The following is a 21,603-nucleotide window of genomic DNA, read 5'->3' as shown; positions in this document are numbered from 1 at the left end:
TATGTATGTATGTTACAGATGTGTGATTTTTTTTTTTACCTCTGGATAGTAATGCCAAAAGTAATTTTTAAGAACCTCTATTTAACTGATTTAAAAACAAACAAGTGCTGTATAAATCAAGTATACTCTCAGAAACAAAACTAACCCAAATGTTTTTAAAATCCATTTGATCTATGATAATCTGTAGTAATTTAAAGCTAATTTAAGTTTATTGGTTTAATTAAAACAGGCATGTCTTTAGAGCTATCAGTATTAGATATAATGTGGGCATATAGTTTTTATTAATCCTAGGTTTTGTTTTCTCTGTTACAGAACTTGTCAGCAAGAAAGATGAGATGATAGCTGTTTAATGTCTCAAAGATTTTTTGTAAGTAATATAAACATAGTTGTTAAGAACAGGTAAGTAGGTGTAAGATGTTAGATGTAAATATGTAAATAGATATTAATTCATAATGATCTGTGATCCTATTAATTAAATATTAAGATGTTTTGATGTTTTCCCCAAATCAGTATCTAAATAGAGCTTTTTTGACTTGAAACAAACTTTCCTATTTCCCAGAGTGTTTCAGAATCTCAAAGGATTTGCCTCCCACTTGGTAAGATATTAAACTAACTGGCTTATTCTATATGTTAAATTATTTGGGAAGCATTATCAATAAAAAGTAATGCTAAATCTTCTTAGGTTATATTTGTATAGATGCATCTTACTAATATAAGTGTTTTAGAAATTACATGAAAGTCCTAGAAATCTGATATTGTCCTAGAATAATGTTATCAGTCATAATTCATTTATCTTCGAATTTCCTTGTTAATTCCTTTATAATGAACTCCCATAAGATCTGTAACCATTAGCATTTTTAAGTTTTTCTTGGACTTTACATAATTTTTTATTCTGATGCTTTTGCAAAAGTTGGATTCATAGAAGGGATTCTACCAGATACTCTTAACCACTGACATTACTGCCAACTTACAGGGTGTCAAACCTCAGGTGCATACTTCACAACTGATGAAGGCTCTGCCTGACATCTGGTCCTGTGTAAAGATGGAGACTTCAAAATCAAATTGGCTATAAAGAGGAATAGCCAATATACTGCTGTTTTGGAGAAGTCTGAGCAATAGTGTTTCTTCCTGTCCTTCCCTCTCTGATGAAGGTCTTTATGACTATTTTGTCCACCTTTTGCCTTGGTCTGTCTTGGAAAGATAATGCTATTGTTCACATATTTCAGGTCATTACAAACAGGGGTAATCCAACCTCAAAACAACTGATAGGTTTGCCACCATGCTGATTATCTTATAATTCTACCAATCACAACCTTTTCCATGATTTCTAATACCTCAGTTTGTCTGGAACTCAGCCCCCTCTCTTTAATGTCAGACTCCCTAACCCTGGGGGTCTATTTCTCTGTCCTTGATTAACTTGGCATCTAGGCTCTGTCCAAAGAAAGGGACACAAAGCAAGGGTAACCAGAATAAAACTGCCTGTGATCTATAGACCTTTAAATGATACGGCCTCCATGGCTGTCACTTTACAGCCCTAAACCACAAACACAAATGGGAAATATCAGGATGCATTCATAATTCAAAATTAGCTATTTTCGGCAAATCCATACTTCTCTGTCTAGGAATGACAATCTTGAAGGCTACGATGAGAAATATCTTATGCTAAAGCAATAGCTTCCCAACAATAACATAACCCCTAGTCTCTCTGCCCCAAATTGTTCTGAATACTAAGGTAGCCCTTGATTATTTTTTAGTTGAGTAAGGAGATATTTGTGCTATGGTCAATGCCACTTGCTGCACTTGGATTGACCTCTTTGGGGAAGTTGAGACTCAGCTACACAGAGACCACTCAATAAGCCAGTTGGATTGGAAAAGTGAGTACTTTAATGAGGCTTTCTTTCACTTATTTGGTTCTGATTGGTTTGGGTCTTGGGGACCATGTCTCTGAAGTACCCTCCAGACACTGGGAATTACCTTACCTATAATAATCCTAGTAGCTGCACAGGTGTGCTATATTCTTTTGAAAGCCTTAAATGCATGTTCAGAGCCTTAACCACCAACCAAAATATCTTCCTAAAACTAGAATATCAGAAAGTAATGAAGAAAATTACCAACTTAAAGAATGTGAACTAAACATCATAACCTGAAAATATCCCCAAAGAGATTCAGCAAAAAACTGCAGGAACTCTACAGCAATGCCTTATATTTTGATCTCATTCTGAGAGTCTGATCAAAAGTGTGGGGAAGGATTGTTAAAAACAAGATAACAGGGCCCAAAAGGAGTCACTTATATGAAGTCCTATATCACCATCTGAAGACTTGCAGTTTTGGCTCTCCAAGAAATGAAATCTTAATCAGGACCTGCATGAACAGCACCAGTTAGGTAATCTGCCCAGTAGATTCCAGCCATCCCCTAAAGGAAAGTACGCTTGCAATAACCAACTGGCTTTTTTTTCCCCTAGTGTAACTTACTTGTTCCTGCTCCCATCTGCCTATAAAATTTATTTTGTACAGCTCCTCAGGGCTCCTTCCCATCTGCTAGATTGGATGCTGCTTGATTTGTGAATCATTGAACAAAGCCAGTAAGATTTTTAAAGTTTACTAATAATCCATGATGGAAAAGTACTATTCATTGACAAGGGGTCATGTTAGGAACAAAGACTCCTGATACTGTAAGTTTAAAGAAAATTTTATAATAAAATAACTGGTAATAGCTGTTTATTATGATGAATTCAAGTAATAAAGAAAATTTGTTTGGATTCTCTACTTTCAAAAGTAAGAACATATCTTTTTTAAGTTTCTATCTGATAGGTCCCTTTTTAAATTAGAGCTTAAAGACAACTATTTTAAAAGTTCATTTTCTAAATATATTACACATTATATAAAAACATACATACTAGTATAATAAAGTATTTATCATTCTCAAGAAGTTTAAGGGGTTAGGTATATTACTTCCTTGGAGATAGACTATTCAACTTCCATAAATAAAAACAACTTCAACTCTGAGGTCTGTGTATTATAGAAAAATTGATTCATAATTATAAGTGAAATTTGTATATCATTAAACAATTTTCCAAAGAATTGGCTACTGTTGTAATGGCCTTGTTTACTTAAACAATTAAATTAGCATTTAATGAGAAAGAAAAGTTGTAGCAAATTAAAGACCAAAGTAAAAGACACACTGCATTCATTTTTTCAGCAATTAATTGATAACTTGCTTACCATGGGTTATCTAACAATTAACTAGGGAAATATTTCTAGGAAATAGAACTCACTAATACAAATGTGTTCTTGATTTATTCTTTTCAAATCCATTTACCACATTATCCAGTCTGGCATAAGCAGAAAACCCCTATCAAAAATTAATATTCAAAAACGCCTCTAAGCCTTCTGGTTGGAAGCCCTAACTGTTTTTGGCAACATAAATTTTTAAAGGAATTTCTAAAGACACTTGTTAGCCATCACAAGCCTCAGAGTTATAACAAGGAGAATAAAGAGTTTTCTAGATGTTGATCTATATGTTGTAGACTGGCAGCTTTCAGTACATTCTCAGCCAGTGGGATGGCTGATGTACTAATGCTTGTACACCCATGGCCATGACCCTGCATGGTGATAGGTATCATATCTACACACCACCTACACTACCAGGAAAGCATATTGCAAGTGACTGTGAGAGAAATCATTAACCTTGACTTCTATTTCATATTTTAAAAGTCATTTATAAATTTTTAATTTGATCTTTTAATGGTGTGACCCAAACTGGGTCACTGTACGTATCATTATACAATGACTGAGGATTGCTAAAGTAGAACTTGCCTTTGTAACTCCTTTGAGGGTGATCCACGATGTCTAGCTCTTCAACTAAAATTTTAAGGCTCATCCAATTGTTGAGGTATTTAGTGTCATCAATATAACATTTGACTATTCTACCATTAGTGGGGGGCAGGAAACATTGGTGTGGCATAAATAAAATATCTATATCAGAGTTTTTCAACTTCATCATCATTGTTATTTGGAGCAGGGTAGTTACTTTCTTGTGCAGCATTCTCTCATGTGTTGTGGCTTATTTGGCAGCATGGTTTCTACCCACTAAACACCAATGGCAGCCCTTGAGTATGACAACCAAAGTATCTCCAGGCATTGCCAAACAGTCCCTACTTGAGAACCAAGTATGCACCATCTAGATGCACTTTGTGCGGTATTGTAAGCACAGTACTGGGAACCAGTTACACTGACCTCCTCTTATTTAACAAATCATGTACTTACATAATCAATTCTGGCCCTACGCAAGTTTTTATTTGAAAGAAAAGGGAATTTTCATACATGAAAAATCACCTGAAGGAGGCATATTTTTCTCTTTCTCAGGGATAGCCAAATCAGATATTTGACAAAGAAATTTATAGGATGCTAAAAATTTGTAGCTCATTTTTTCAGAAACAAATTCAATCTATTTGTCTGAATGAGGTAGCGTTAATCACCAAGAAAATGTTTTTACATACGCAAGATACCCTTATTCTGGGTTTTTGGAATACAACAGTCTCTAGTGTTCTGCAGGAAAACAAGTCTGGGGTTGACTCATAGTTCATCTGTTTATGATACTGTCTTCATCTGGGCAGACAGTAGAGAGAAATTACATGAGTTCTATTAAGGCTTAAACACTACCCATCTATCCCAATAGAACAGTCACAAAAAAAGATAATTTTTCTCAGGATCACCATTACCTCCAGTCTGTGTGAAATTATTACCTCCATCTACAGAAAACCAATGGACCATTTTAACTATTTATTCCACTCAAGTTGTCAAACTAAAACAAAGTGAAAATGCCAATAATTTACAGCTAGGCCTTAACACGCTTCTAGCACATCACAGATAGAAACCTAGACAGCTTTCTTCAGTAAGAGAAAAATAGCTAGCCAGACCAGGGTAGACCAAAATCTATGTGGACAAGCCCTCACCAAAAGGAATTCACATTTAGGCTTTCATTAAATAGATATTTTCCATCACCTTTCATGCTGTTAAGACTTGACAATACTAATCTTTTATTTCTGCACCACGAAGAGTCTAGCACTGGGTCTGGCACTGAAAAAGTATAGGCAACAAAATGTTAATTGAAGACATGGATCAATAATAGCTAATTATGTTTTTATCAGATAAGACTGTGCCTCTAATTGCACAGCAATGTGACTTGTATGTAGTGAGGTAAGGAAAACAAAATACATACTGAGATTTTTTTAGTGTCAAAATTCTAAATAAATTGACATTTATCAAAATATGCATGTGTTTTATAGAACTGCATAAAGTATAACAATGTTTGTAAGCAGAAACACAGGTGAGACAAACTACAGAATGATTCAAAATGGTTTAAAAACATATCTTAAATATCTTTTAATAAAAACAATTTAAACATAACAGGCCTGTATAACACTTGTAAAATATAAAAATAGGTGTTAAGAAATTCTAGTCTTAATTCTCATAATTTTTTCCCAGATATAATACAGTTTATTAGCTTACTTTACATAGAAATTGTTGCAGTCAGATCACATAATCCAATAAATATATCTTACTCTTTAACAATATATTGCGAACATTGCTAATGTCTTAAATGTTCACACACATTCTTTTTAAGGGTTAAGATTTCACTGACATGCTCATACTGAGAATGGCATAATTGTATCCCTAGTACTGGCTATTTAGGGTATTTCAGTATTTTATAGTTTAAAAAATATAATTGCTAACGATAACCTTATTTAGAAATAAAGCTATTGCTGATGTAATAAGATGAAGTCATACTGGAATAGTGCGGGCCCTCACACCAATATGACTGGTGTCCTTATTAAAAGGGAGAAAACTGGATGCAAAGACACATGGAGGAAAGATGATGTCAGTAGTCACAGGAAGACAGACATCCACAAGCCTAGGAGAGAATCCTGGCACAGACCCTCCCTCTCAGCCTCAGAAGGAATCAGCCTTACTGACACCTTGATTTTGGACTTGCAGCCTCCTATGGACTCCTCTACCAAACTAATACCCCAACCAATCCAGCAGAAAAATTCTCCCTACACAAAACTCCCTCTGCCTAGCCAGTCCAAACATACCTTGACTAACACTTAAAACAGTTTTATCAAGACTTTTTAATCTTTTACTGCCTTTCATTTCCTGGTCAGTGTATATCCATCTCTACTTTCTTCTAGCCCTTAGTCTTTGTAGAGGGCACTTTTTTTTTTTAAAACTTACTTTCCAGTGGTCTTGACAATTAATAATAACTGTAGCTATTATTGGATGGTTTCTGTGTTCAGGCTTCATGCCAAATTAAACTCTTTACATTAATTATCTCCTTTATTGCCATGTTAATGGACTCATGGACATGAAGTAATATCTCTATCCTCCTTTTGTTTTGGTTTCTCATAGAGGTGGTGTCCTGTGCATTTTAGGCATCCATTATACGTTGACAATTTTGCTAACCTGGCATAAACCTTGAAACATGATTGTGTCCCTGTGCGGAGTTATAACCACTGTTCCCTAACTACTGTAGTTTTCACAAAAGCAGCTAAGAATGGGCATTTGGATGGCATTTATTCCAGGAATTGCAGTTTTCTTTGAATTTAATTCAATTGGAATTTCTCTCAAATTTTTCCAGTATATCAATTCATTGAGTAAATTCTCCCTGCTCTCTCCATGAATTCTAAGCCATCAAACCTAACTGTTCAGATGGTCGGAGAGCCAAATAAGATGCAGATAGAGGCAAAGATAGTTACACTGAAATCTGAGGGAAGAGCAAGCAGCAGCTGTTGAGGGCTGAGGAGAGAGGCTGGTGTCAGCCAGGGTGGCAAGGAGTGGGGTGTGGGGGAGATGGTTGGGCAGTAAATGCAGCAAATGGGGCTGGGTTGGATAGACCAGGGCAGACCTGAGAGACAGGACTGACAGAGCAGGGTCTGGGAACAGGGGCAGTGGGGAGGAGTTTGTGGCAAGGCAAGGTGGGCTGGTGTCAAGAGCAGGAAGGGAAGGAGAACAGGCTGACAGCAGCCTTGGATTTTTGTCATTTAGGTTACAGCTGCTGGCTAATGCAGGGCTTGTTTGGGGGAGACAGCTGTCAAAACCTGATGTTAGCAAACCCCCTGCATAAGCACTATGCAAACACAGCCAGAGTTGAGTCTGACAAGAACAGAGTTGGTTTTTTCTATTTTGCTCATAATAATATGTTTCTTGGATTTTACACTTTGAATTCTATAAGAGACCACCTAAGAAATGTGTGCTCTCAGATTTATAGGCTGGAAAAGATGCAAAAGGCCTAAAGAACTCTTGTGTATTAAATAGGGTGAAGTTCTGAAGAGGGTGGGAACAGGCATTTGTTAATTCACGCCAAGGTGTTTTCTGTCTAGAGTGTCTGGCCTCAGTTCAGTTCATGCTTTGTAAGATTCTGCACAATTCTGATGAATGGGGTTATTCCCAAACCACCAATCAATTCTCAGACACTAGCTGAGTGTCTTACAATTCAACTCAAATGTGATGCCATCTACCCAGAGATAGCATCAGATCCCACAGGTTAAAGGCTCAATCCCGTAAGACTGCCACCACCTCAGACACTAGTCTCAAGACCAGGTAGTCTCCTATACTTCTGACCAACTGGCTGTAGATCAGAGATTCCAACAACTCCCTCCTGTGGTTTGGTTAATTTAGAATAGCTTACATAACTGAGGAAACTCATTTACACACTAGATTACTAGTTTATGACAAAGGATATAAAGGGTAAGAATCAACATCTAGACAAAGAGTTATATAAGAAGTTTCCAACAAAGGAGCTTCTGTCCTTGTGAAGTTGGGGGCCCAGCACATTGAAATGTGGAAGCATCCTGGTCCAACAACTTGGCCACTCTCCAAATCCCTTCCTTTTGGTTTTATATGGAATCTTCATTACTTAGGCATGATTGATTGGATCACTGGCCATCGGTAATTGATTCAACTTCTAGCTCCCTCCTCTTCTTGGAAATCAAGGGGTAGGACTGAAAGTTCCAACCTTTAATGGTGATTGGTTCCCCTGGCAACCAGCCCCCATCCTTAGTTGCTTTTCAAAATGTACCTCATTGACATAACAGAAGACACATGTGTGGCTCTTTTCACTTAGGAAACTCTTTGGGTTTTGGTAGGGTTGTGCCACAAATGGGGATGAAGACCAAATATATCTTTTTAAACTTTTTTATTAGAGAGAAAGAGAGAGTGCATGAGTCTCAGAGAGTGTGGGAGAGGAGCAGCAGGAGAGTGGGCTAGAATCTTAAGCAGGTTCCATCCAAGCCCAGCTCGGGGTCTAATCCTGGGCTTGATCCCACAATCCTCAGATCATGATCTGAATTGAAATCAAGAGTGGGATGCTCAAACACCTGAGCCACTCAGGCACCCCTAAATCAGTATTTCTTAATATAAATTACAATATCATACTCTTTCAGCCTAAAATGTTTAATGTTGCTTTCTGGTTTCATTTTTCCTGCTAGGAAAACTACTAATGTGTTTTTCTAAGAGTGATATGGATGTCTGATGCCTTCATAGAGACCTTGTCTGTCTACTGCAAAAGCCCTAGTGTCCTGTTATGTACAGTATAAAGTGCCTTTTTTTTTTTTAATGCAGGAGGCTCAGTATTGAATTTGTTTAAACTGCAACTGACAGCAGCAGCCATAATTCTGTGTGTATTTCTTCGGGGATTGCATTAATTATATTCATAACTGTCTAGCAGTAAAAGATTATGTGCTTGCATTTTTCTAGTTTGAAGCTCGCTCGTCTCGTATTCTGGCAGTGCTGCCTATGCTTGCCCCTGCCACAATGCACTTCCCATTTCTTCTCCATCCACACTCAATCAAAAACCGAACATCTGCAAAATGTTAGCCACATTTATTTACCTAACAGATATTTATCTTGCATCCCTTCCTTTTATTCAACAAGGATTTTCTGCTAACTTAGGTATGTAGAAAAAAATGTTATTATGAACAGCTGTTTCTGGCAGATCATGCATCTAATTTATTCTTTCAATCACAATGCACTGAATGCTCTTTTTTGGTACCAGGTGCTATGTTAGATGCTAGTAATAGGGAGGTGAACAAAAACACTTTGAATGGTACTGGGATGGGACTATCATCTAGGGATAACAGCTGTAGACTTGAGAGTCCCCTCAGTACGACAGGGAAAAGATAGGATAAAATAGGCAGAGAGGGAAAGATTAGGACTTGAGGTCCCTGGGTAGGAAAAATCACTTATTTTGGAACAATACTGGGAGTGTCTGACCATAGCAAAGCCCCTTAGGCTTAAGGTTCCTCTTAAGAATGTAAAACACCACCTACTCCTCTCAGGTTCCCCTCAGGAATTTGACAAAAGACCTAACTAAGTAGTAGACCATGAAAGTATGACCCACAGGCAAGAGTGTGGCCAGAGATCACCCCTCACACAATGGAAACAAACTAATCAAAAAGGAATGACCTAGCCAATAAGGATAGAACCTGCGAGGAAACAAGAGAGAAGGATTGGGGCTGACCAAAACCCCATAAAGCAGAGTCCCTTACCTATGTCCATGGGCATTCACTTTTGAAGGACCTCTCTCTGTCAAGAGAGCTTTCATACTATTCTTACATTCTGATCTTATACTCTACTAAACCTTTGCCCGCTGCTTATTTTATTTTGTGTCTACCTCATCCTTCTTCAAAGTGGCGAGACACCAAACCCTGGGTAAAAAATTGAGGTAAATCCTGCAACACCAGGATTCCTGTCAGTTTAAACTACTGCATCATCACCCATGGCAGGATTTCCAAAGTCATTCAAGTTTATCAACAAGTCTCTGGGGAGCTTTGTAATTGCCACTGGAAGTGCCAGCAGTGGTATATCCAAAGTGTGGGGCTAGACTTTCCCAGTCAGTGTCTTGTATATGCAATGTGATCTGCTGGCATCTTGTATGCAATCAAATCCAGACACACTGCATTTCTTAATTAATCAGTAGCTATACAATCCTTTTCCTTAAAAAAAATTTAGTGATTAATTTTGAGAGAGCGTGCGCATACATGCGTGAGCAGGGGAGGGGCAGAGAGAGGGAGACAGAAGATCTGAAGCGGGCTCCACACTGACCACAGAGAGCCTGGCATGCGTGGGGCTCCAATTCATGACCTGAGCCAAAGTCTGAGGCTTAACCAACTGAACCAGCAGGCATCTCTACACAATCCTTTTCCTGTAAGACAAAGAATGTACTCACAGAGGCTTATTTTCCCGAAGAATTTGTATGGGATCAGGGTTGTATTTCAAAACTCATACTTTGGTTTAACACTTGATAATGCTGTGATCTTCACAGGAAAGCTTGTGTTGTCTTAATACCCAGCAGGCATGACATTTGACTATAATTCTCTGTAATCTTAGATGAATTTACTGGGAAGCTGTGCTCATTTGGCTGTTTAGTTCTATGTAGCTGGAGGGCTGGTTCTTCACCAGGCATTGATGGAATCCTCCTTCCTATCAATCCCATTGGGTGCCACATAGCCCACCCTCCCTCTCACAGTGGCACAGTCCCTTCTGTGTGCAAGACACTGGGGATAGAAAACTGGGTAAGACACAGCTCTGTCTACTATAATAGGAGGACCCAGAAGAATGCACCTCACTTTCACATAACATAAAAATTCAAAAAATTACAAATAATAGCAAAGTTCTGAGTACTAGGACTTCAGGATGAGATGGGGCTTAGTCATAGGAAAACCTGGACAGATTAATGTCTAGATATTATTTTATGACATAAAACACAGTTTTATACTTACTGTGAATATGAAGCCAGGTTCAAAACAGACATTACAACAAAGAAATATAGTAAAGTGGTAGAGGGCTCATGAAAGAAGTCTATCAAGGTTTAGTGTGCTGGTGAACACAAAGGAGGGAGTGATCAGCTCTCACAAAGAGACTTCTCAGAGAAGACTTACCTGAGCTGAGTCTTGTGAGATTAGTTGTAGACAAAGGAGTAATTTTAGGTAAAAGGAAGAGCATGGAAAGAGACCAAGGGAAAGCATTTAGGAATGAGGTGCTGTGGTATGCTTACATAACTCCATGTTGTTTATTGATATCGATTAGAGATAGAGGATAGGTTTTGGGAAAGATGATGGAGGCAGAGCCAAGATCATGGAGTATTTTGTACATAAGATTGCACAAAGGAATGTGGTGTCAAACATATAAATAACAAATCTTATTTTCCATCAAGGCTGTACTAACAATTAAAAAATATAATCATGGGGGAAATGGGGATTAAGGAGGACACTTGTGATGAGCACTGGGTTTTGTATGGAAGTGTTGAATCACTAACCTATACATCTGAAACTGTTATGCCCGAATCGCAAGTCCCCTGAGACCTCCAAGGAGCCGACACTGATGCAAGTACATAAGGGTGTTTTATTACAAGCTCAAGCAGGGGCTCACCCGTTAACCAGTGCAGCGGCAGCAGGGTGAAGCCCCGAACAATAGCGAGCAGGGTTTTTATAGGGTAAGGGACGGGGGTGTTACGGTGCACACGTTGTATGTTTTGCATCATCACATAAGCACTAATCATAATTGTACAGTACCCATGGTAATAGTTTTGACCATTCAGTATCTGTGAGGCGTCCGTTACTTTTGGCAGGATCCAGTCGTGACCTTTAAGAATCCTTTGAAAATGACCAATTATGAAGTGAGTTCAAAGGGCCTATGTGGGGTTTAGGCAAGTGGTGAGCAATTGGCTAGTTTGTACAAAGTAACTACCTGCAGTATCCAGCCCTGACTCAGACCACAGGAATGTTACACATTTCTTTTGATTGGCCAGTCTAAGAGTGGTCCGAGGGTGGCTTCAGCTGAAGCTTTTCCTGGGACTGGGGCTACGTGCAGCCTGAGGTTGCTCTTAATGGAGGACTTAATTTCAGGCTCCTCAAAACTAATGTTACAGTATATGTTAACTGGAGTTTAAACAAAAACTAAAAATAAAATAAAATGAATCATGATGTACATGTAATAAAGAGAAGTGTAAGATTGTCAACACAGCTTCTCAGACCTTTCTTGCTGAGTTGGGATGTACTTTGGTCCAGTGCAATACATGAGGCCATTAAGTAATGTATGTGACTACATTATTTACATGAAAAGATGCTGCTCCATAGTCACAATTTCAATTTTATACTCACATAGTTACAGTTTACATGATATTTTCTAGAAAACCATGTTCCATAAATCCATAGTATTCTAGGTTTGTTTACCATAAGCATTCCTAAACAGATTGGGTACATCTTGCTAAAAGCATTCCACTAACTCCTTCCACTAGCAAATGACATTATTATACTTGCCATGGAGTCTATTACTATGTTTTCAGAAGAAAACTATTTTCTCTCCTTCCTGGGCAATTACCTGCCCAAACTCCCCACCCAGGAAAGGGAGAGAGAATGTTTCTCAGTATGCATTTAAACTACCATAAAAGCTGGTGTCATTTATAATGGAGTCTGAAGACCATGTGAATCAACTGGCTCACCACATAAAATGCATATATCTGAGCAGTCACCAGGACCTAAGGAATCAACTTTCTAAGATGCTCACAAAAGATTCAAGAGGGTAACATAGAAAGATCCTGAACTCAACTCTTCCCACAGTCATAGTGAATCTACAGCTACATATGGAATGACTTCCTCTGGAAAAAATACTAAAAACATGAGTAAACCAACACAAAAACAAAACCAAAAAATACCAAACACACAGTCAAGTGGGTAGAAGAGGCTGGGACACAGCCTCATCATAGATCACCTCCCAGCTGTGTGATCCACAAGAGGGAGGGAACTCATAATCCAAAGCTTCTTCCTATGAAGTGAAGGCTTTCAACCCCACACTGGGAATCCCAACTTTTAAGACCTGCACCTGACTCATCCCAGAGACTCACTCACCCCAGGGACCACCACAAAGGCAGCCAGTTGAGAGAACACAGATTTTATGTGAGAGAGGCTTATTTGCATATGTTAAACTGTCAATGAAAAGGCTAGGCATCTAACTTAACAACCATCTAGAAGCCAGTTGACATACTCTTTGGTGTTGGAGGCTGGTGGGTGCTATCTTTGCCTTCATTTATTTTCTTTTTTCAAAACCTTAGATCTATTTTTTCTTCCTGGTGGCCATCATCTTTATGGCCACTTCCCTCCTTTTTTTTTTTTTTTTCTTTCCAAGGAACATTATCTTTACACTTCCTCTCTACCTTGCTCAAGCCAACAGGCCTTCATCTGCAATGCACTCTCCCACAGCTGCAATTAAGAATACCAGTATCTCCTGAAAAAAACTTTCATACACATTTACTTCCTGTTTTTATGACTGGTGCTCCACATTTGTAGGTACCATTTACGGGATGACCCTTGATCACCTGGCCCCTGAAACCAGAGTAGCTTGCATTCCTGGAGCCTATGGAACCAAAACAGAGTTCTAGGCAGACTACACCCCCCACTTCCCCACCCCAGGCCACCGCACAAACAGTAGACTGAAACACACATTCAGTCTTTCAAAGGGCTTATGTGCTTGTCCAGGAGCAGTGGCCTGAGGGCAGGCTTCTGGTACAGCAAACATCTAAGGGCCTACAGAGGATCTCTCAGGGAATGGAGGCTGATAGACAAAAATCTTTGTGCTCTCCCTCTGCCTCACCAGTATCTCCTAGGAAAAATCTTATACCCTTGCTTGTTTGCAGGTCCAATTTTTGTACAGTTTACCTCTAGATCACTTGACTATAGTAGCCAGTGGAAATTATGCTCACAGTTCTCATAGGACTACAACCAATACTTTCTTAAACAGCTACTACCCTCAGGGCACAGTAAGATGCAACAGATCCAGTAGCTCAATTTTTCTGTAAAAGAAGACAATAGTTTATCATCAGAGCTATTGCCTGAGGAGAAAGCTTCTAATTATACACATCCAAGGGCTGACTGTGAAGCTTTCAAGCGACCTGAGAGGATGAATGTTATCTTTGTGCTCTCCCTCTACAATGCTCCAGGACACCACTATCTCTTGGAGGGGAACTCTTACACTTATCTGCAACCCCAATTTTACTGACAGCTACGCAGGAGATACCTCCAGACTGCCTGGCTCTGAGCGCCTGTGGAACTACACTTGTAGTCTCACAGGACTAGAGATATTTGTATACTTTAAAAATGCTGTCTGAGGTGTGGGTTCTAATGAGTCTCAGTCTAGCTGCTGACTGACATCCTCCTGTGTGGGGCATGGACAGGTTTCAGGTTACCCTCAACTACTGGGAACCACTAAAAATAAAACAGGTTGCTTAGAAAATCACAAGGATGAGAGACTACCAAGAGCTAGGTCATTTATAAATGAAACAATAATCATTACAACTGACAGTACAGAAATACAAAGGACTATGAGAGACTACTGTGAACAACGATACACCAAGTAAACTACTTACAGAACATAAGTGAATTCCTAAAAATGTACAACCTACCAAGAATGAATCATTTAAAAAAATAGAATATCTGAACAGATCGATTACTAGGAAAGATGCTGCATCAATAATCAAAAACATACCAACAAACAAAAGTCTGGGACTATAAAGCGTCAGCAGTCAATTCTATTAAACATTCAAAGGATTCACAATAATCCTTCTCTAATTTACCACTACCCCCCCCAAAAAAAAGATGAGGAAACATTTCCAAACTCATTTTATGAGGTCAGAATTACCCTGACACCAAAAACATACAAGGATGCCACAGGCAAAGAAAACCACAGGGCAGTATCTCGTTCAATATTTGCAAATCAATAAATATGATATACCACATTCACAAAATCAAAGATAAAAATCATATCTCAGTAGATGCAGAAAAAACTTGTGACAAAATTCATCATCTGTTCATGACAAAGACTCTCAACAAAAAGGGTAGAGAGAGAATATATCTTAAATAACAAAGGCCAGGGGCACCTGGGTGGCTCAGTTGGTTAAGTGTCTGACTTCGGCTCAGGCCATGATCTCATGGTTTGTGAGTTCAAGCCCAGCATTGGGTTCTGTGCTGACAGCTCGGAGGCTGGAGCCTGCTTCAGATTCTCTCTCTCAGTCTCCCTCTCTCTCTGTTCCTCCCCCACTCACACTATGCACCTCTCTCTCTCTCTCAAAAATAAACATTGAAAAAAAATTTAATAATAAAGGCCATAAGCTTACATCATACTCACTGATAAAAATCTGAAAGCTTTTCCTCTAAGATAAGGAACAAAATAAGAATGTCCACTTTCATCAGTTTCACTCAACACACTTTTGGAAGTCCTAGCCAGAATCATTAGTCAAGAAAAAGAAGTAAAATGTATCCACATTGGAAAGGAAGAAGTAAAATTTTCACAATTCATAGATGACATATACTATATTTCTAAAACCTTAAAGACTGCACTAAAAATATTTTAACAAATTCAGTAAAACTGCAGACTACAAAATCAACATACAAAAATCTGTTGCATTCTATACACTAATAATAAGCTAACAAAAAGAAAAATTATAATCTCATTTACAATCGATCAAAAAGAATAAGATACCTAGTAACAGATTTTTTTTTTCCATTTTAGGCCTTAACTTTAACATAATGTCAAGGTTTGAACTCTTACACTTGAAAGAATAAAACATAAAAATTACTGATTGATGGTACTGATATAAAACCACATAATGGTTTTACAGAATATGTTCATCTAGAGGTAAAACACCTATACACTGAAAACTGTAATGATGATCGAAGAAATCAAACAAGACACAAATAAATAGAAAAATATTCTATACTCATGGATTGGAATAATTAATGTTAAAAAGTCCATACTACTCAAAGCAATCAAAGATTCAGTACAATCCCTATTAATTTCGAATGTCACTTTTTACTGAAATAGAACAAACAACTTTAAAGTTTGTATGAAACTACAAAAGACCCCAAATACTCAAATCAGTCCTGAGAAAGAACAAAGTTGGAGGCCTCATGGTCCTTGGTTTCAGACTATAATACAAAGCTATAGTTATCAAAACAGTATGGTATTGGCATAAAAACAGACACGCAGAGATCAATGGAACTGAAGAGAGAACCCAGAAATAAACGAACACATATATGGCCAATTAATTTATGAAAAAGGAGGCAAGAATATACAATAAGAAAAGGATAATGTCTTCTACAAATGGTGTTGTGAAAATTGGACAGTCACATGCAGAAAAGTGAAACTGGATCACTATCTTAGACCATGTACAAAGATGACTCAAAATGGATTAAAATTTTGATTATAAGACCTGAAACCATAAAACTCACAGAAGAAAACATACGTGGTAAACAACTTGGCATTGGCTTTTGCAATAGTATTTTGGATCTGACAACAAAAGCAAATGCAACAGAGGTGCCTGGGTGTCTCAGTCAGTTGTGTCCAACTCTTGATTTCAGCTCAGGTCATGACTGAACCTTTTATAAGATTAAGCCCCGTGTTGGGCTCTGTGCTGACAGTGTGGAGCCTGCTTGGGATTCTCTCTCTCCACCCCTCCCAGCTCATGTTTGCACTCTCCCTCCTTCCCTCCCTCGCTCCCTCTCTCTCAAAATAAATAAATAAACAATAAAAAAAGTCAAGGCAACAAAAGCAAAAACAAACAAGTGAGACCACCCCAAATTAAAAAGCTTCTTCACAGCAACAAAATATGAAACCAACAAAATGAAAATGCAATGTACTAAATGTGAGACAAATTTGCAAGGATCTGAGTAGACATTTTCTCAAAGATGATATAGATTGTCAATAGGTACATTGAAAAATTGCTCAAAATAGTAATTATCTAGTAAATGCAAATCAAAACAATGATATAACACCTCACACCTGTTGAAGTGACTAAGACAAAAAGACAAGAAATAACAAGTATTGACAAGTATGAGGATAACAAGCAACATTTATGACTATTAGTGACAATGTCAATTGGTGAAGCCAGTACAGAAAAGAGTATGAAAGCACCTCAAAAAAAACTGAAACAGAAATGCCATACAATACAACAATTCTGCTTGGTGGTAGTTACCTGAGAAAAACAAAAGCTATAACTTAAAATGCTATCTGTATTCTCATATCTGTTGTAGCATTATTTATAATAGCCAAGTTATGGAAACAGCCTAAGTGTCCATCAATGAATGAATAAAGAAAATGTGGTATATATGTTTATATACACACACATATACACAATGGGGTTTTAATTCAGCAATAAAAAAGAATGATATCATGCGATTTGTAACAACATGGATGAGCCTTGTAAACACTGTGCTAAGTAAAGTAAGTCATACAGAAAAATAAACTGTATGACTCTATTTGTATGTGGAATATATATATGTATATATATATATACATATAACCAAGCTCATAGATACAGAGAAAAATTGGTGGTTGGCAGGGCAGTGGGGTAGAGTGTGGGTAAAAGAGTTAAAGGTGGTAAAATGATATAAAATTGCTGTTATAAGATTAAAAAAAATCATGGGAAAGTAATATGCAGCATGGTGAGAATAGTTACTAATACTATATTTGGGGATGCTTGGTTGAGCATACAATTCTTGATTTGGGCTCAGGTCACGATCCCAGGGTGATGAGATCGAGCACTGTGGCAGGCTCTACAGGTGACATGGAGCCTGCTTAGGAGTCTTTCTCTCTCTTTGCCCCTCTCCCCCATTCACACTTTCTCTCTAAAATAAAAAATATAAAATAAAATTTAAAAAAATAAAATAAATATAAGATAAAAAACAAAATAAAATAAAAAGAGAAAATGTTTGGAAAATAAACATTTAGGATAATCCATAAAAAACTTTTCCATAATTTCTCCTACCCTGTTTCTTGATACTGGCTACATTTCTATCCTTTCTCAGATTTGATGAGCTACCCAATTTACTTTAACACATTCATCTTCATTTTAAGTAAAACTTCTTTCTTTTTTTATATATGTATTTTTATTTATTTCTAGGAGAGAGAGAGAGAGACAGCGTGAGCAGGGGAGGGTCAGAGAGAGAGGGAGTCACAGACTGAAACAGGCTCCAGGCTCCGAGCTGGCAGTCAGCACAGAGCCCGACGCGGGGCTCGAGCCCACGAACTGCGAGATCATGACCTGAGCGAAAGTCGGGACGCTTAACCGACTAAGCCACCCAGGCGCCCCAAGTAGAACTTATTTCTGATACTTACAACCAAAAAAAGACCCTCGATGTATCAATATTCATGTTTCAGATGTATATTAATTGATTCTGTACTCCAGTTTATAGAAATTTTATATTTTCATTTGTGTACTTTTACTTCTTACTCTTTAACTTAATGTTATTATATAAATTTATTCTAATAATATTAAAATATTTTATAAGCATCATTTTTATTTGGTAACTGCTCTTCTGCCATACAGTTCTACTGTACTTTACTTTTTCCCCTCTTTTGACATTTCAGCTATTACCAGTTTTTGCTTTTATAAATAAAGCAAAAGGATGTTGGATGACTAATTTCAGTGCTACATCAACCTCATCAACTTTGAATCTTCTGGGTTTTTAAAAATTTTTTATGTTTGTTTATTTTTGAGAGAAAGACAGTGTGAGCAGGGAAGGAGTAGAGAGAGAGGGAGACACAGAATCTGAAGCAGGCTCCAGACTCTGAGCTGTCAGCACAGAGCTTGACATGGGGCCCGAACCCACAGACCATGAGATTATGACCTGAGCAGAAGTCAGATACTTAACTGACTGAGCCACCCAGGTGCCCCTGAATCTTCTGGGTTTGTTTTTTTTTTAACGTTATTATTTTTGACAGTGAGAGAAACAGAGAGCAAGCAGGGGAGAGGCAGAGAGGGAGACACAGAATCAGAAGCAGGCTCCAGGCTCTGAGCTGTCAGCCCAGAGCCCAATGTGGGTCTTGAACTCAAGAACTGTGAGATCATGACCTGAGCCAAAGTCAGAAATTTAACTGACTGAGCCACACAGGCTCCTCCTGAATCTTCTGTTTTAAACACAGACCAAATGAGAAGAAATTGTCATACTTTCCATCACTTGGATAGATTCATAAAGCTCTTATTTTCTAAACAATTTCACTTAACACTTATGATACTTTGAGCTTGGTGTTTCCACCACTGATAACTGTATGCTGCTGAGTTGTCTCCAATTTACACAGATGTCACTCTTTGGCTTTAACAGCCCAACTTCCTAATTTAAGATACTTAAAAGTGACCATGCTTTTTGAAAGAGTCCTGGTTTAGAAGTTTAAGAAATTATTCAGAGACAAGTTTATATATTTATATATGATGAAGAATTATTTTTATGTAACTTGTAATCACAATTTGGAAACAACCCTAAAATATAGGGTTGTTCTAAAATATAGGAAATTTTTTAGATAATTTGTGGTAAATGGTATCATGAGATATTTTACAGACATTAAAATGTGGTTTTGAAAGATAAAGAAATCTTCATAATCTAAGTACCTTATAAAAATGAAAGATAAATTTTCATATTCAAGATAACAGTTGTGTTGCTTACCTCAAACAGATAGGTTTATGGATATTGTGCTTTTAAATTATTTTTGACAGTATTTTCCCTTTTTGAGTACATGATATATTATCAGAAAAAAGAAGTTAATAAAATATTGGAAGAAAAAGCTAAAAAGAGGCAACAGTTGACTAGCCAGTGTGATTGAGAGATCAAAAACAATTCAAGAAGTATTAAACATTTAGCATAACAGCCTACTTTTCATTGACTTCTGTCACCCATGTCAAGCTTACTTACTTTGTTAGTAATTTTTCTTCCACCAGAGTGCATTGTAGTAGAACTAATCAAAGCATATATGCCCTGAAATTCTTAGAAGACTGTCTATCTCGGCTTTTGCCAGGTTAGCACATCATCATTTCTATAGTTTGAGATTCCAGGAGCTTATTTCCACCCACATAATGGTCAAGAGAAAATTCTGAAAGAATTTCTAGACTTTATGGCAAAAGATTTCCTTGGGCTCATCTGCTGTTGCTTCTGCAGCCCAAGGTCCCAGTGGGATACAGGATATATTACATAAGGCTAGAACAAAGCTTATAAGGCTTGTAGACCAAATAAATTTGGTCTAATTTTTCCCCCTATATTCATACTCTGCTCTGTGAAGTGATATTCTGCCACCACACTCCTGTAATAGCTACAAAGATATATGGCTCAATCCATTGTTGAAAAGAACTCTTTCCAGATATTTGGATACTCAAAATACAGACTATAGCTTAAACATTTATTTACTCTTTAAGTCTGGATTCTATCCATCATTTGACTGCCTCTGTAGTAACATCCACATATCCTTCTTGCTTGACCCCTTTTCCTCTTTCTTTTATTACCCCTTTTCCTTTAGATCTGGCTTTTTCATTCTATTTCCATCTCTTATAAATATCCAAGAAAGCTCTATACTTGCAGTTGCCCGAATAAAATCAATCTGTTGTGGACCTACACATTATTTGGAGTAGACCTATAAATTTTTCTCTTGCTAAAATTATTCACTTCTAGAATGATTTTTGGAGTATAGTGAGAAAAATTTGGTACAATGGTATACAGCACAGTTGTTTTCGAGACTCAAAAACAGCATTCCAATAAATAATGCTAAAATTTGTATGAAATGATAAAAATGACCCTGAATAGCTAAAGCAATCTTGACAAGGCAGAACAAAGCTAAGGTATTACAGTCTCAAATTTTAAACTATAGTACAAATATCTAGTCATCAAAACAGTAGAGTATAGGAATAAAAACAGACACATAGATCAATGGAACAGAATAGATCTCAGAAATAAACCCATGCATATATGGTCAATTGATTTATAACAAAGAAGCCAAGAATATACAATGTAGAAGGGACAGTATCCTCAATAAATGGTGTTTGGAAAACTGGACAACTGTATGCAACAAAATAAACCTGGACCAAGGTCTTACACCATACAGAAAAATTAACTCAAAATGTGTTAAAGACTTGAACCTGAGAGCCAGAATTATAAAAGTCTTAAAAAAAAAAAGAAAGAAAAAGAAAAAGGCAGTAAGTCCCTTCACATAAGTCTTGGCCATGATTTTTTTTTTTTTTGGATCTGATGCCCAAAACAAAAATAACTAAGTGGGATTACATCCAACTAAAATTTTTCTGCAAAACCAGGAAACCATCAACAAGACAGAAAGACAGCCTAATGAATGAGAGAAAGTATTTACACACCATGTATTTGATGAGAGGTTAATATAGAAGTACATAAAGAGCTCATAGAACCCAGTAGTCAAGACAAACAAACAAACAAACCTAAAACAATCTGATTTAAAAATGGCCAAATATATGAATAGGCATTCCCCCACCCAAAAAAAAAGACATACAGGTACATGAAAAGATACTCAATATCACTAATCAGCAGGGAAATATAAGTCAAAACACAGGAGAGCTATCATCTTATACCTGTTAGAATAGCTATTATCAAAAAGTACAAGAAATAAGCATTGGCAAGGATGTGGAACAAAGGGAACCCTCATGCTCTGTTGTTGAGAACATAAATTAGTGCAGCCTCTGCAGAAAACAGTATGGAGTTTCCTCAAAAGACTAAAATTAGAACTACCATATAATCTGGCAATTCTAGATCTGCTGGGTATTTA

This window comes from Crocuta crocuta, unplaced genomic scaffold (genome assembly GCF_008692635.1).
Source record: "Crocuta crocuta isolate KB4526 unplaced genomic scaffold, BGI_CrCroc_1.0 scaffold184, whole genome shotgun sequence".
NCBI classification, from domain to species: domain Eukaryota; kingdom Metazoa; phylum Chordata; class Mammalia; order Carnivora; family Hyaenidae; genus Crocuta; species Crocuta crocuta.
The sequence above is the reverse complement of the archived record's forward strand: the minus strand, read 5'-3'. Positions refer to the sequence as shown.